General features: G+C 39.7%; 1 protein-coding gene and 1 long non-coding RNA gene across 9 annotated transcripts in view; both read right to left on the reverse strand.

Annotated features, from left to right (window-relative positions):
* Nucleotides 1-8417: 8417 nt before the first annotated feature.
* LOC122827242 lies at nucleotides 8418-12789 on the reverse strand. Its single transcript, XR_006370007.1, has 3 exons — nucleotides 12727-12789; nucleotides 12290-12364; nucleotides 8418-12218 (listed from the first exon to the last, which is right to left on the reverse strand). It is a non-coding gene; the product is annotated as an uncharacterized LOC122827242 (long non-coding RNA).
* Nucleotides 12790-15168: 2379 nt separating this feature from the next.
* The window catches only part of LOC122827244 (R3H domain-containing protein 1-like), a 44758-nt gene continuing 42397 nt past the window's right edge, over nucleotides 15169-17529 (reverse strand). For all 8 annotated transcript variants that reach the window (XM_044109967.1, XM_044109977.1, XM_044109974.1 and 5 more), the window contains 2 exons: nucleotides 16761-16855; nucleotides 15169-16653 (listed from right to left, as the gene is read on the reverse strand). The gene's annotated coding sequence lies outside the window, so the exon portion shown is untranslated. The remainder of the gene's footprint in view (nucleotides 16654-16760; nucleotides 16856-17529) is intronic.

Here is a 17529-nt window from a genome sequence, read left to right on the forward strand (position 1 = left end):
CCTTAATGGAGATATTTGTCTTTGGTTGAATTGTATAGAAAATATGCCATATTTGAAAAATCAAGTTCAAATAAAATAAAATAAAAAAACTAGCAGTAATGTTTATAGTACAACATTCGTTTTATGCAATTTACCAGAAAGAAAACTGCTCAGATGCTCTCTGATACAAACACACAACAAACCCAGTGAACCTGCTGTAGGTGTTACTAATCTCCACTGGACGTCACATTTCTAAGGAGGATTTCCCTCATTATCCATGAGTAATACGTGTATTCATCGTAGCATAGCCAAAGAGAATAATTAGGGGGAAAAAAACAACAAAAAGACAGCGTTAAACCTATTCCAAATGAGACTCCATGCACCACGATCAGTTTTCATTGTCTTTTCCCCAAGTGTGAGCAGGAACCCTGCTGATCTCCCTGCCTTCAGGCTATTGTTTCCTAAACACAAAATCATTGCTAATTTCCACAGAAATGGGAAAAACAGCGGCGTTCTGCATCGGCACTCCCCTCTGCGACAGTGATTTGACTCGCCGTGCTGCTGGCAGCAGTCTATGCAGTGAGACAGCTCCACCCTGCAGGCTGTGAAGTGGGAGTCCCGTCTGTTGTGTGGGAGCTTTGCCTCCAGGCCACAACACTGCCAGGAGAGAAGGGACGAGGGAAGCGGAGAGGAGAGGAGGGGGACTTTACACACCGTAGCTGTGCTTCTTGGCTGCCGGCTCCGTACCATATGCATTTGACCTCATTCAAATTCTGCAGAGATTTTTTACCTGCTTGGCTGTAAAAACTACAATTTAAAAGCTTGTTTTATGCATCCAATGCGACACTTGACATTAGAAACCGACGTAGGACATGGAGTTGAACAAACTAGGTTCCTTTGTTAATGGATTTGGCTGACAAAAACGCTTGTCCAAATATTGTACGACCAAAATAGAAATGAGGGTACCACCTGTTTCTGGTCACGTGCGGCTGTCAATGTCCAGCAGACTTTGCAGATTTTCACAGGGACAACACAGACTTTTATGTCTTTAGGCCTTTTTGGCATAAATTAGTTAATGTAAACGAATATTATGTTACGTACCGAAGATTCACTGAACATTTTGTCACATCAAAGCTGCAAAATTCAACATATCTACTTGGACTTTATTTAACAACTCAAGTTTTTTACAAATAAAATCAGAAAAATAAATAAATCTCAACGAAAACAGTTTGTTTTTTAGCTAAATGGAAATTGCTTTGTGTGATGGAAGACTAGTTTAGATCAATCATCATGTTAAGATGACTTTTTTCATACTATTCTAATAAAATAACTGACAGTTCGTAATGCACAAAGTTTCCTGACACGTTTCCATTAGCTTTGAATGAATGTGATAAGATCATTAAATGTATTTTCACTCTTCCAGCTCCAAATCAGAAACAATATTAACGCACTGCATTTTTTAATTAACACAACAATAAAATCTAAAACAAACAAAAGGTTGTAGATTATGAAATGGAGCAGCTTCAGTTGTTAACGTTTTACTGCAGAAGGCTGTCAACACAATGATTTGCTTAAGCTTATCTCTTGTAGCCCTACTTTGTAAAAAACAATAGCTGCAGCCATTAAATGAGCACAATATTGTTTTACCTGCTATAAATCATCTGAGCTATTCATTCAGTGGATATATGAGTGAAGTAATACTGTAGTTTCCATTTCATAAGCCCTAGATGGCGTCTACTATTACCTGATACCAGGAGCATTCCAGATTTGGCTCATGCACCAGTGAATATCAGTCTTATGGATTCGACACTCTTATTTGGAGGGATAACAAGGAAGACAATTTGGGGTGAGTTTGGATTTCGCTAGCAGGTCAGGATTGCTGGAGGTGAGCGGAGGGTGTAGGTCACTGGGTCTGGGCCGTCTTTACCCCAAATAGGGCACTGCCCCACAGTTATCTCATGTCTCCGTGCATCCAATCAGCGGAGCGCTGACATTTACGCTGGGGCAAACACAGCACAAGTTCTCCCGTTTTGGTTTACAACAGGTTTTTTCGGTGTTTAGTCACCATGACTGGGAAATTAAGGGCACACTTTGAAGAGTTCAGGGAGAAAAGGCAATAGATGTCAATGTGATTTCGCAACTATGATGCTAGTCTTTGTAAATATGAAAGTCAGAAGGCAAATATGAGGGGAAAAATGCTGACAGCGTCCCCAAAAATCCAATTCAGATTGGCTCACAGCTCTGATTTTTGTGGTAATGCTTATAGAAAGTCTTTAGTATTTGTGTAAAATAAAATTTCCCTTAATTTTCATTGACCTCTCTCAGCAATCTCAGCATTGAGCTGTGATCTCCAGCTGACAGCAGCATGGGGACTCAGACTTAAAGTGTTCCAACTTTAGGACAAGGAGATGTTATTTCACACCAGCTGAGCTGCGACTGACCCTTACTGACATGTGAATGCAAGTGTTGATGGGCTTGTGTGAAAAATCATCTGCATTTTCACAATGAGGTTCATTTTGCCGTGAAAACTACCAAACTGTAAACTGAAATTTATTCCTTGCAATCACAAGAGATAGAATCGAAATCCTTGGACCGACTGGAGTCTCGCTCCTCATTTAGTTCCCGTGTACATCCATCTGGTTTCCATCTAGAGGAGACACCTTAATGATGTTGGTAAAAAAAAAAAAAAAGATACCAGCTGAGTTTCCATTACTAATCTGTGCAAAAGTTTGTTGACAATCCACTAAAGTTGAAAAAACACAATTTCACAATTACTGTGTTTCCATTAAATGAGAAACAATTAAATTCACACATGAATAAGTTCGTTCAAGCAATAAGTCGTTTTTAAAAAACAATCCTGCACCATCATCCTCCAACCACTTCCTGTTGTCTTCCTACTCTTTTCTACAAGTACTAATATACATGTGTTCATCACATGACCTTTTAATCGAAAAACATTAGTTTTTTTCCAAAATTGCCGCGTTTTCATAAAGCTAAATTATTAGCTGTTTCTGGTGTTCTTGCTTCAGTTCTTCTATTATACTTCTAATGTTGAATCTTTCACAGGAGTTCACATTTGGGTCAAAAGGCTGTGAGTCATCTGCTATCACCAAATGTTTCATCATATAAAAACAAAGTATGAAGCACTGGAGTCAAAATGTTTCATCATACAGGTAGAATGGCTAACTGGACTTTCCAGTTCTTCAGATAAAGTTCGAAGACGTATAAGAACAAAATAAAAGAGTCGTTGCTACTTTCTGGGATTTCTGTGGTAACAGACTGGGACTTCCTAATCCTAACAAGCTTTGACTACCTATCCTCCCCCATTTTTGGCTTACTAACACATGACATCTTCTTTTAATAAGCAATTAGCTTAATATCCTCTGCTGAGTGTAGTGAAGGGCAGCCAGGGCAAGTCTCACACACACATCCACACAAAGAGTACAGGAAATCTGTCGAGTGTTTCCCTTCAGTCATTATGTCTGATCAGGCATGGATACACACACTGATGTAATGAGGCAGTGAATGTGTTCAGTTCATGTGTGTGTGTGTGTTTGTTACAGTGTGGAGGATGAATCATTCCAGGAATGACCCGTTCCTTCAAGGAAGTTTGGGTTCTGCGTGTGTTTTTGTGTTCAAGTCTGTGGATTAATGGTGCATGAAATGATGTGTTCATTAGCATATAGTACTTGACGGGAAAATAATTGTGTCTGTCAGATGCATGACACAACCAAATGAATATTTGAGTTTATCAAATCATTCGACTGAAATAAATAATTTTGTTGACTACAACCATTCTTATTTAAATACACACCCACACACACACAATTTCCAGTCAATATCTTAGCTAGCTTGTAGTCCTCTGGAGGAAAATTAGCTTACTTTTGACTCCACATTAGAGCACTGATGTGCTTTTTGTTCCATACTGACCGAGTCTAGGGAATTTGCTACTACTTCCTAGACCAATTACTACACATTATGTTAGCTATAAAAGCTTCCTCTATGCAGTTAGTTTTAGTTGTCAAGCAGAAACAATCTGGCCCAGTACACAACACTTTTTACACTATCGATTGGATAGTTACAAGGAGATGATCAAGCTTTAAATCTAATGATGCAACAAACCTCAAGCAACATATTGTGGAAAAGATAAGAGCTTGTGACTGGTAGTCACAACTTCATAACGGCAATAAGAGTTAGTGAGCTTCATGGCTTGAAAGTTTGAAGTGATAACTGAGGGTCTGTGCAACCAGCCGGCCAGTGAGGTTTAGATAAAAAGACACTGCAGTTATGAGGGTCAAACTCATAACTTCAGCAATGACATGAATGTGTTTAACCTTTAAGAAAAGGAGATAAACACAAACTTTATGCAGAACGCAAACATCTTCTCTGGTGCCACTACTCTGCCTTGATTTCTGCGTGATCAGTAATTTATGAAAGGCCGGGCTACTCACTGGATATACCTTGATGCATCTCTACCTATCAAACCCATCCAGGCACAAAGGGTCTTGATGGCCGCCTCCAGGTTTCTACCCTCAACCAAAATGTTGCCATCACAGCAATGCCTCGTATTCAGAGAAACATAAACTTTAGCATGATATGTTAGGTAAATTTCCCTGATAACCACTGTGGTAACATAAACAACCAGATAGCTTCACTAAAATATTCTTCAGCCGCCTGTTCTACAAACTACATTGTCCCTTTGTAGACTTTACTTTCTTTGTGCTGGCAGATGTAGGTAGCTAATCATTTTACAACCAGATTTCTGTCAAAATGAACCTCTTAACTGCAGATTGCTTCCACCTTGTCTGCAAACCGAACCAGTGGTTTCTTCCTTCCTTGTGATCCTCGGAAATGTGCGACTTGCTACGCGAGGATGTGGCTTTTTTTAAAATTGTGCAAGACCCACCGCAGCTTTTCCCATGACTTGGATCGTGTGACAGAGTCATCCAGAGATGAGCCTGCCTAAGTTAGGGTGTGTGAGGAGGAGAGGAATGTGACAGCTAGCAAACAGCCACTGACGGTGTCAAGCTACTTGTCCCTGTAATGAGAAATGAGAGACTGTGTATGTGGGGCAGAGACGGATATTTGCCTCCAGATCTCAAATGCTAAATGAAAAGATGCAGCATCAATATCAGTCTCATTAAAAGGCATTAAATGTTAATTACCATTGAGAGATGGCAATGTTGACATGTCTGTGAGGTTCGGATGGGATTTTACTCGGCTGTAAGATGACATGATGTGCCCTGAGGCATCTCTATTGAACATCCTCAGCTGTTATCCACGCAAAGCTGTTAATTTTATTACTAAATGCATATTCGTGGTCGTGTGTGTCCAATGTCCTTGAAGGAGTTTCGCTTCAAATTACATTACGAACAAAGACAATTACTTCTTGTCCAAGAAAGAATATTAATATCGATTATGCAAAGAAGTTCAGTTTGAATCTGCGTGAAAGGAACAAATATTATACATGGGTAAAATCAGCTCTAGGTGAACTAATCACACTGGCTGCGGTAATAAGGTTAAAGAGTATTAATTTAATAAAGAAGTGACACATTTAGAGAAGAAAACATCTGAAAAGAAACTAGTCTAGCGTTCCAAAAATGACTTCCAGCTATATATAGCTAACAACCAGGCCATCTCTCTGGCCCATATGTAGCAGACCTGTATATAAGTGGCAGATGACAGCCAGAAACACAATAATATGTTACTATTCAATGCTCCGCTCTAGACAGACTTTATCTACTTAACCCAAGCTTTCCACAAAACCGTCCACATTTATTGAAACCCCTGGTAAAGAAGTGCTAAAAAATCTTTGAAGGGCATATTTTATAATGTTTTGTATTGGATTCATAAATTTTAATTTCTAAGCCTGAAGCTGAGAAATATGTAAAACCAAACGATGGCAAAAAAGTGAGTCCATGGCAACAGAGAATGAAGCCAAAAGGGGCCAAATTTTGAAGTTGTTACAAGTTTGAGGAGAAAGACATAAAGGAGAAAAGCAGTGACAGCAAAGTGCTCAACTTATATTGGAGTTCGCAAAATCAAGAAATATATATTAAGTGAGAAACAGGAAGTAATGAGAAATGTTGTCTGAGAGACTTAGCAATCTGGAAACCTACCCATGGATTTAAAAGATCTCTCTGTTAAACAAAAACTGTAATTTACAAGCACTTAATACATCTAATTTCTGCTCTAGGTCTGTTCAGCGTTGCTACTCTGAAGCAATAGGGTATCAATTCTACCATTGGTCTAAATAATATCGCCAAAATAATGTATATTTCTCCATATAGTCACTGCTTCAGTTGTTAGAATTTAACTGCACAACAGTGATTGTTGATTCTAAGGACGTTGTCTGTCTCAACAAACTCTAAAAGTCAGTCGAAAGTTACTTTTCTCACAACAATATGCAAATTACTACCCAACTCCAACATGAAGGCACTTTCAAGATTCATGAAAGAGTGTTTTTAAAGATCGTTTTTTGTTTTTGGAATCTGCTTTGGTTTGGGAGCCTGTCCAACTAATCTCAATTTATACCACATGGAAATGAAACCTACTTAAGATATTCCTAATCTTTCCTTATGAGCTTACCTCTACAGTATTTGCCACAAACATAAAGCTTCTTTAAGATTGAATTAGGACTGTATTATGTTACTGCATGATTAGAAATTCCTTTTACTGGTGTAACACTTACATGGAAGAGAGAACTCTCTATCTCTTAAGGAATATTGGTATAAGTATGTACATGCTACAACGCTGAGTGTAGCTTAGTGATTACATGTTTGGCGGACTGACTGTCACATGATCCATTTTCCTTCTGTAGGTGTACAATTATGTATAAATTAAAGGTGGGAATCTTTCAAGCAAGAAATAGTCTTGATACGGGTAACCGTACATCTCAACCTCCACAAAGTTCAAAGGGGTTTTGGGTTATTGTTGTTCAGTCAATGCTGTTAAATGTCCATCATTTCCAACCACATGTAGGTTCAATAATATAAGCAGCTGCAAATGACACTCGGGATCTCTCTCGGTTAAGCTGTTCCTCAACTGAAGCAATCCGTTATCCTCAGTCACACAAATAAGCGTACTTCTGCAGCAAAACACAAGTGTGCCACCTACAGGTCTGGGAACCAATGCTAAGACATGTTTGATTTCAAAAGCGCCAACAATTGGTACATAGACATCCAAACTTGACCAATCAGACCAAATAAATAATCTATCTGAATATAAGTCTACAGAGGCAGTTAGATGATAAACCATTTTTTATTAATATCACATTCCAGTTCAGTAAAAGAGTTAATACTTGATGGAAGCAACTTATTTAGCTGTGAAAATAATCAAATGATCGATAATAATCAATCACAAGAAGTATGGTGTTTGAGTTAGCCACTACAGCCATACAACACATTCTCACTCCCGACTCGTCAAATATTGGTTATACCCAACAGATCAACTTAAAAAAAGAGCCACTCCTTTCCTTTATTACTATGGTGACACTCTGGAAAATCTGCTTTTCTGTTTCCTCAAATCAGCAGCAGACATCGTCAGGGTCAAGTGAGGACAGTCAAATCGTGAGGATGTCCAAATAAGGGTGATATAGTGGCTGAGGAGGAGGACGGGTGTAAAGGGAGGTGTTATTTAGTCGGCATCTGTGAGAGTGAGTGTCTCTCTATGAATATGGAAACTCTCCAAATTAATTTTAAAGAAGAGAATAAGCAGCTACGGTTGTTATTTGCTACACATAGCAGGAAAGCCCTTGTGGGGCTTCCTAGTTGTTGCAAAAAGGATGTGTTGTGGGTTTACTTTGAGGCACAGGGATGTTGTTGGTGGGATTTAGAGGTTTTCTCCAGGCAGCGGTTCAGGCCAACGTTTCTTTGATCTGCTGAGGCACCCTGAGGACGGTGCAGCCTGCTGTGAACGAAGCAGGTGGGTGGAGGTGTAGTCAAGACATGAAACCAAGGTTAGACATGAGGACACAGCACTGCATAGCATCACATTGTTTTAATGAGGATGCGCCAGATGAGATCAATATGATAGGCAGTTTGGTTAGTAAATTATAACAGTGCACTCACTCTGGTACTCTGATTAGAACGATGAGCTGGAAAATAGCGTGAGAGTGTCATAATACCGCTACTTTCATTTAAAAAATAGCTTTATAAGCCAATACTTTAGTGTTTGCATCATTATGTAGCGTTTTTTGGTTGAAATAACAACTTTAAACCGCTCTATGCTCTGCTTCAGGGAACATTTGTTGCCTTTTCTTTGCTTTGTTTGCAGAACTCGGCCAGTAGAGCAAGGCTGGAGAAGCATCAGGCAGGAAGTGGCCGTTTTCTGCTGCAGGCGCAGCATTTCAATGCCGCATTCAGGTCCACGCTCTCACCCGGTCAGTGGCGGATGTGAATCGTCTTTTTTCTACCTCCATTCTGCGGCTGTTCTGCTAGAGTGCTTCAGGTCATTATTTTGTTGGGCGACCCATTTTTGGTCCAGGACGATTGATGGCATAATGTGGCATTTAGGAACGCACTGATAAGTCTCATCGTTCACAGCTTTTCTGAGTCCAGTGGTTTCCAGCAGCATGGGGGGTTTGAGTCTTTTGTATTTCTGCAACATCTGGGAAAGAAATCAACCCCAAAATGCAATTTACAATTACTAAAGTAAGTCTTTTATTTCTTATTATTGTGGGAAACAGTGGTGAAATATTGAAAGGTAAGAGATTTTTTAACTTCTCCACCATTCGTCACATTGCACCTTCAAACGTTAATGGATTTTTGGGGATTTTATGTTATAAATAAACACAAAATAGTGCCAAATTGTAAATTTGGAAGAATTTCCAGAAGTCACGCAAGTAAAAATAGGAAAAATGTGGGCCTTTGTGAGTAAACAAAGGGGAGTAAACCAAACGTGATTTAAGACGAGGGGGGAGAGTAAGCAAACAGAAAGGGTGTGATATCATACAGAGAACATCCAATGTATATTTGCAAATGCAGCAGAGAGTTGGTGGGCTGCTGGTGGAGCTGCGAGGGGGAAATGTCACTTGTCTCTGCTGTTTTCAGTCTGTCTCCACTTACAACAGCCCCATAAAACTAATAATGTTGTGCAGATGTAGAGGTTTTAGCCGTGAGCCAATAATATGGAGGACGCAGTATGCAGGGAATGCCTTTGATGTTGGCTTTATAAAGCATACGGACGCTTTGATGATTTTGCTGACATTTCCAGGAGACTTTAAAAACTGGAGTAGGCCTAATCAAATCAGTGTGCTCTCTCTCTGCTTAAGGTTAGGTAGCATGAATGCGGTCTGCCTCTTAGGGGTTTGGGGTTTGAGATGAGGAGACATTTTGTCTAAGTAGTTTTTGAATGAATGGCAAGATGTTTTGATTTTCTGCAGAGATGGGCAAAAGTAACATTTTTACACATGAATATACAAAAAACATGTTTTACATCTTAAGACTGTGTGGGAATGCAGATATTTCTGCTATGTCTGCATGCATACCATAACATTGATATCTTGTTGCATCGTAACTAGGGGTTAAAAGTACTGTTTTTCATTAAAAATATAGCTTACTTGCAGCATTTTTCAGCTGATGTAAGTAGGATGTCAAGGTACTTTTTAACTCTTGCATATTCATAAATATAGGTGGAAGATGGATTTGGCAGTTTGGGACTAAAGGTATGACAGAGTCTAACAGCATTTCTGCTAAAAAAAAAAAAAGAAGAGAAAAAAGAATGCTTCAAATCAAACTAATTTTAACATGCTTCCAAATAAATGTGATTAATTACAAAGCTTTCTAGTCAATCTCACTCATCATCATATGTCAAATTTGAAATTGTCTGACTTCTCGAAGTATGTTAAAAGATCTCAAAAATGCCTGAATTTACAGAAATCCACAAACAGAGGAGAAAGAAAATCACTGACATCTGTCAGTCTCTTTTAAGACTTTAGGACTCCACAGCACAGTGGGAGATATAATCCAAAAATGGAGGAGAAAACAAACATGATACAGACACGAACCTTCCTAGAAATGGCAGATCAACCAAAATTACTCTAAGAGTGCAACCAAAACTCATCCAGGAAGTCAACAAAGAACCAAGAACAAAGATGCACACTACTACAAAAAGCTGCAATCCAGCTAATGATTAAAGGTTGAAACAAATAGGAAATGCATATCTATACATTTAGACGTTTATTGTAGTTTTACCATTATATGACTAATATGAATGGACCTCTTTGAATGTCTTTCTGAGGCAGATTTTGATTTGACAAAGCTTCATTCATGCCCATATGTAAACATGCTTCTCCTTCCTTGGCTCAGTGGGCCGTTGATGCGCTTTAGTCACATCCTTTCTGTTAGCTTATCTGTTTCTACATCTGTCCAGTCTTCCTTTACAAATTGACCTCTTCTAACCTGAAAATCTTAGATAAGACTGTGCGGACAGAAGAAGCTGAGGGATTCACACTAATGAATTATACAGGGATCCATTTATGTAATCTTCTCGTTGGAGAGTTATGTAAATCTTTTAATTATAAAAAGAGTTTTCCTGGATGCTTATTCCTGCTGTTACTAATGGAAACACCTCTCTTCTTTCTGTTCTTTTGGGCTTAATTCGTCTTTTAATGGATTATAATTTGATTCACCATCACAATTACAAGCTGTGACCCTTCATAATGTCACATTTTTATCATCGCCCCCAGGGCCTATCATGCTCAGCGCAGAATGAGTGATAGACATAATACAAGATGGAGCCACTGGTGCCAGTCCTGTGGTGGCTTCAATTTTAAAAATGTCACACCCATTAAATCACACAGGTGCTTTCACATATATCTGAATTATCTGATCTATTTGGGGACTGTTTTGGACCTCCTGGACACATCCATGTACGCTTTAAAATAAGGCGGAGTGCCTTCGACAATCTAACTACCCACAAATCATACCATGCCCTGCAGTCCTACCGGAAAAATGCTCCTCTCTGGGACATTTGCTATTTTTTATCAGCAAATAGAGCTGGGAGATGAGAAGCGTTCCCACAGAGCAGCACAAAATATTCTGAAACATATCAAGACAAACTGAAGTAAAACAACTTTGCTCTTCAGTTGGAGTCATTTTGAGGTCAAGCTGGCTTCAAATTTAGGTGATTTTGTAACTTCTTCACTGCACATGTGTTACAATTGTAACTGAAATATTACAATATAATTTACTGTATTGATCCCCAAGGGGAAACTGAATATTTATACTTGTATGCTTCAAAGTGCTTCACAGTCAATGGTTCCTGAAGGGAGTTACTTTTCATTGTTTTATCTTTTTTAAATACCAACCAACAACTTCCCAGTGTGAGTTTCTGGTGTCCTGTCCTGAAGTGAGTGTAAAATTATTGCTCTAAATTGAGTATCTCTCATGTTGCTTCTGTGTGTTGAGCACTGCAGTCCGCGGTGTCAAGGTTTAACAAGCAATCATGCATCTTCTTCACACCCCACTAACTGTAAGCGTCTCGAAATGGTCAGAGGAGAGACTTGTAATTATACTGGAGCTTTCTGGAATGGCTGAGCGAGGCTGAGCAGATGGGGGAGTTCAGATGCCAGGAAGGAATGCAGAGGAGATCACGGGCAATAATTTTGCTTCAGTGCAACACAGAACCTTTTTGTTTGTGACAAACATTCAAAACCATAAAGGCATTGCATGCAAAGGTGGCTGGACCGATTCCAAGAGGCAGTAATTAGCAAAGAAATCCGGGTGACTGAAGCAAGTTGCCACAAAGTTTAAGATATAATCTTACGAATTAAAAAGTCCAGGATAAATGTCACACTAAAGGAAGAAAAGTCTAATATTTAATATCACAAAAATCTGAGAGCAGATTAAAACCAGAACTGGAGTCTGAAACGGAAAACTAGTACTCACAAGCTTAAGACTTAATACAGTTATTGGGTGTCAATTTATGCAGGAAATAAGAACATATAAATAATTCCACATTGTATGTTTATTACAGTATTCACAAATAAAACACTAACACAAAACATTGTAATTGTGATGAAAGAAGACAATAACATCCCCATGTTTGCAATCTTTGTATCTTTTAGTTTAGTTTTTGTTTAGCAACTCTTGCTAATTGTTCAAATATGTGGCTACTACTATTCACAGAGCAATGTGCAGATTGGGGTGTGTGTGTTTCTCCTAACCTTCTCTCACTGCAGGGTGTGGCGGCCAGGTGTGTTTCCTCAGCTGCAGCTCATCAGGCCCAATCAGGAGGAGCTTAAAGAGGAGCAGATTCCCTGAGGCGGATGCCAGATTGTTTTGCTCTTATGCATAGTAATCAGACTTACCTGCATTGTGTCAATTCGCTCCTTGATGTTTAATGCATTTATCTTTATTGTTCGTGTTCATTTTCTGGCTTTCTCCTGTTGCAAACCATATATCCATAAAAAATAAAGTTTAAAGTAGAGGGGAAATTTCTGTTGTTTCAAAAATATGTCTGTCAGATGGTAACAATTGACATTACAGTAAAAGACATATGATTAGCTTAGCATTAATAGATGGTAGTTTGGGAATGTTAGTTCGAGAGATACAACCAATATCAAATGGTGGTATTTCAAAATCAAACGCAAAATTACACTTTTATTGTGTACTCCAAAATCAAACCTCTGGTTTTCGATGGATTTAGTGCCCATAAATAGCCAAAATCATTGAATACTTGACAACTCCTCTAAAATACTTATAACTGCCTATATCAATTGTTTAAATACCAATATACAGTACATACATTTCCATTAACACGGACGGTAGAAACCACGTTAGCATTACCACAGAAGCTAGCCGTTTCCTGCGTTCTTGTCGGTTCAGCCAATCACCAAGTAGGACAATAAATGGTGCTCCTGGATTGGCTACTTTCAAAGCACCAGTAGCCAATAGCATGTCGAGGAGTATTTTATTGAATATTTTACATATTTGGCCTAATTTGGCTTTTTTTTTGGAAAAGGTAGTTTGACTTTTTGTATTGACCTGATCACTCAATTTTTATCCACACAGAATTTTTTTTCGCTCTGTTTTCAGGTTATAAGTTGTGTATGTAAATAAACACAACAGGCAACATATCTGAGCTTTTTAAAGCATTTTACTTATCCTCTGTAAGATCATTATCCATTTTTTAGAATCAAAATATTGAATTTACACAGTATTATTAAAAAAATAAAAATAAATATATGTCCCTTCAAATGAAAACTCAAAAACTATCAGTAGAGGTTTGTTTAAAAGGCTTCAATATCATTGTGTGATTCTTGGGTCATATATCGTGACAAATTAAATACCATTCCCCCTTTCTACCACACAAAAAACATTTTCTTGGTCTGTTGCCCTCAATTTCACCAGGTGTGGTCTTCCATCAAAACTCCCTAATACCCAAGGAAACATTTACGCAGAGCAGAGCTGCATGTGGGAGGTTACAACTCATATCTTTCTCTACTTTCCTCCTCCCCGACAGGGTGATGATCTGTAAAGAGAGTCATTAAGACTTAATTTGTGACTGCAATGTGCATGCACACACTGCCAGCGGAAGGTTATCCATCACTGGCAGTCTCATTCGTCACTGTGGGGAAGGAAGGATGCAGAGGGTTACAGCTTCCCTGTCTCACCTCTGACCTCTAAAATGTATGTGCCTGAACACAACACTAGTCAGATGGTAAAGGTACCAATCGGGTCATGAATGGCTAAGACACACTAGACCATTGTGTCCTTGAGGTTTGCTTGTCACTGCTGTAGTTTGACTGTATTTTCTTTTCCTCTTTTATAATATAAAGGTTGTGAAAGTTACCCAAACCAACCACTTCCTTCTTAAATCACTAATTAATTGAAACACAATGGATGAAATTTATTTCAAGTATTGTCCTGACCTGATTAGACCCCGTACAATAGAATCGTTTGAAAAAAATCACAGAACATTTTTGCCAGCAGGAAGTTGGCAAATGAAACTCAAAGAACCACACAATACCCAAAATAAACACAATAAACCATATTGCAGTTAGCAAAAGCATCTTGTTGGTCCACAAGTCCTTTGGTACATAATCTGTGGAAGGATTAGACAAAACCTGAACTTTTTGTTGGGTGTAAAACCCACAGAATTACAAAATAAGTGATAATCATACTAACTCCCTTTAGCACCTCCCACACAAATCTAAAAATCTGATTTATGCCCACTTTGCATGTATTTCCTTTGGCTGACCAACTTCCTAATGGGAAACGACAGACAGCGATAGACCCAGAGGTGCAAGGGTTCAGGAATGCATCTCCAGTCCAATTATAGGTTTGATCCCCAGGAGAACTCAGCCTTGGTAAAAGCATCCTTGAGAATCACTTGTGCCTCCCTTTTTTGGGGGCCTCATGGTGTTTTTGACCTCCATCATGAAAGTCATGCATCCTAAATACATTCAAGAATGGTGCAGGATAATTACACTGTGCATAATGAGGAGAGAGGGGGAAAAAGCAAGTGTCAGGACATTTGAGGACAAAGCTTCATGCTTGTTGACCCTCTTTATTACTCCACCAGATAATAAAAAATAGTTCAAGCCGTGCTTCCAAAGGGACGCCAGAGACGTTTGGGAGCTGAGAGACAGCTCAACTCTTTGATGAAGGGTTCTTCTCCTGGAGATGTAACTCTGCCGCCCTCATGGATGCCTCCATTGTGTTCAAGAGCATCCCTTAACGACGCCCGGCGCTGCAGATCTGCAGCCTCCCCTCTCGGGTTCCTATGGTAACCGGTCAGAGTGAGTCTGTCTGGGGGGATCGTGTTTGTGTGTGTTCATTACGGCGGCGTGGCTTATTTTAACATAATGAATCAATTATCCCCGCTGCCGAGCGGACCCATCTGAATAATAGCACCCTGAAATAATGAAAGCAGCCTCAACACGACATCGTTTTGCTGAGCGTCCCCTCTCATCAGATGGGCTGCGGTGCTCTGTGTGTGTAAGCAGAGATGGGGGTATGATAGGACATCCATCTGACATCATTTGTCTTCCAATCGGCACCCTGCTTGCCAAAACCCAGCCTCCAAAAAAATAAAAAAATAAAAATGCTTAGTTGGGTTGAGCCGTGGCACCCACAGAGAAGGGGTTCGTTCACCATGTGGGTGGTGGCGTGTTACACTGCCCCCTGCTGTCCAGTGATGATTACATACCCCAATGTATTTCTTAATTAATCACATTACAACCGCAGATGTCAGTATTTTATTGTTGGCGACAGATCAATCAAAATACTGCATGAGTTTATTGAAAGAAGTTGTAGTGAGCTGATTAGATGACAGGTTGTCATCTGTCACCTTTTAGGTTTTAATCAGAAGTTTGTCTACTGTAATAGAGCAATAATTTATGCAAAACAGATTACAGAAATCTAAAATTAACTAAAACAAAAGCCGTTTTTGTTTGGGCACTTTTGTTGTAGAAATAGAAATGTACGTGCTAATTTCAGTGCAAGAAAAGGTTTTGTCAGGCCCAACAGCTCCCCCTTGTGGTCTCATGTGATTTTATCTCCTGCTTTTGCCTATAATAGGCTTCACAGGAGTGTATTTCTCCATCCTGTCCTCCAGCTCCTTGCTGAACAGGAGGATGTGAGCAAAAGGGCCGATCACTTTAATGCAGGAATTCTCCAACACATACAGAACGTTACTATACCAAGAGTTCACATAGTTGCAGATCTCAATCAGTTTCTGCTTGTCAAAAAACTTTGCTTTGTTGTAAAAGATCACGTGAACTCTCAGTTGAGACTGCCAAATGTTGATTATATTCTCCAGGTCTCCCAAAGTGTCTTTGAGGGTTCTTGATGAGGTCCCAGAGGGTTGTTTCTCACTCAGCAATATTTGAATAACTCCAGCTCCTTCTACTTCCTTGGTAGTCATGTCAACGTCCTTCAAGCACCTGTCTAACTCCGTCTTGCAAATTTTTTCTATGTACCTGAATGTGTGCAAGTCAACCAAAATGGCTTCAGAAGCCTCTGCGTTGCTTGTTGAGGGAGTTGAACCTTTTCTCAGGTCATTCTGAGGGAACTTACTGTTCCTCATCGGGCTGCCGGGATCCTTCCCATAATTAGCTCCGCTCTGGATGGCAGGGATCTTGTCCGACCTGCCGGGTTGTTGTAGACTCCTATAATCTCTTTGTTGTTTAGTGAATGTTTCCTCCATAGGGAACCATGGAAGCCCTGATGAGGAGACGAGTCGTGTACTTATTTCCTCCCCAACCGCTTGTCTGAAGCTCCCTCCAGCCAAATTCTCATTAGACACTTTCTGCCTAAAGGAAGCTTTTGGAGTTTCTGCTTTTGAGATCAGGCTTTGGACTTCTCTTGCTTCTCCGATGCTGTGAGGTGACTTTGATAAGCTGCTGGAGTTTGTTGCTTCCCTGTTAGCTTCTGTGCTTCTGCAGCTTGTTGGGTTATTCTCGGATGCTAGTCTAGGATGAGGAGAGCTAGCTCTGGGTTTGCCAACTGCGGTTTGGGATGAGGGTCTGAGATGGCTGGCCCTGCAGATGAGGTCCTCTTTCAGGGCACGGACGGCAGAGAAGGGACCCTCTATGGAGGCCTTCCTCTGCTGGGGCGACGCTTGGAAGCGGATTGATCTGTGAATTGATTGCAGACTTTTGATCAGAGAGGCCTGATCGCTGCCGAAAACTGAGAGGTCCAACGTAGCTCCGGCCACGTACAGAAACACCTGCGGCAGAAAAACCCGTTAGAATCAGAATCTCGTGTGTTGAGGATAAAGCATAAAATAGATTTAAATTTTTAAATTGATGCAAAGTAAAACCAAACCATGCATACATCAGTGCTGAAGGGAAACACAGTGAGAGTGTAGTCTTGAGTAAACTCCTCATCCATCATGATGTGCTGCTCCTTTCTCACCACCCGCTTTGCATCTGCCGAGAGTTTTAACCAATCTGTTAAAGTCTCCAAAAAAACATGATGTTTTACAATCTTATGAATCCTGACTCCACCAAACCCTCACCCCCAATAACTGCGTCTTCTTTTTTCCTCTCTTGGATACTAAAGGAGCTACTCCTAACATTGACTTCGTACTTTTCTATAACAAAGAAAGTACTCCTGATTCTTCATGTGTGTGAATACTCTATGTTCTCAAATCCCCAGTTGGTTGTGGCAGATGGAGGCTCAAACTGGTCCTGCTGGAGATTTCTTCCTATTAAAGGGGAGTTTCTCTCTCCACTGTTATTGCATGCTTGTTGAGGAGTGTACCATTATGAATAATAAACTGGATTTGACTCCATTGCTTGATAAGATCAATTAGAATATCTGTATTCTGGATTGAATTTACCTTTTTTTTCAAGTGAAGTCACTTGTTGTGAATTGGCACTATATAAATAAACTGAATTATAGTTTTGTTTACAAGTTTTCTACCTTATTCCTTCACTTTTAGATGTTACCTTGCTCCAGCACTCCTGAAACAAGTGTTTGCGCATGAAGTACATGAAGTGATGCAGAAGCAGCATTTATTTAAGTCAGGTTAGTGCAGCACCTAAAACATGCAGGACAATAAGTCCAGAATAGCAAAACACTAGTCTAGATCACATCTGTA

This window comes from Gambusia affinis, linkage group LG24 (genome assembly GCF_019740435.1).
Source record: "Gambusia affinis linkage group LG24, SWU_Gaff_1.0, whole genome shotgun sequence".
In the NCBI taxonomy this organism is placed as follows: Eukaryota; Metazoa; Chordata; class Actinopteri; order Cyprinodontiformes; family Poeciliidae; genus Gambusia; species Gambusia affinis.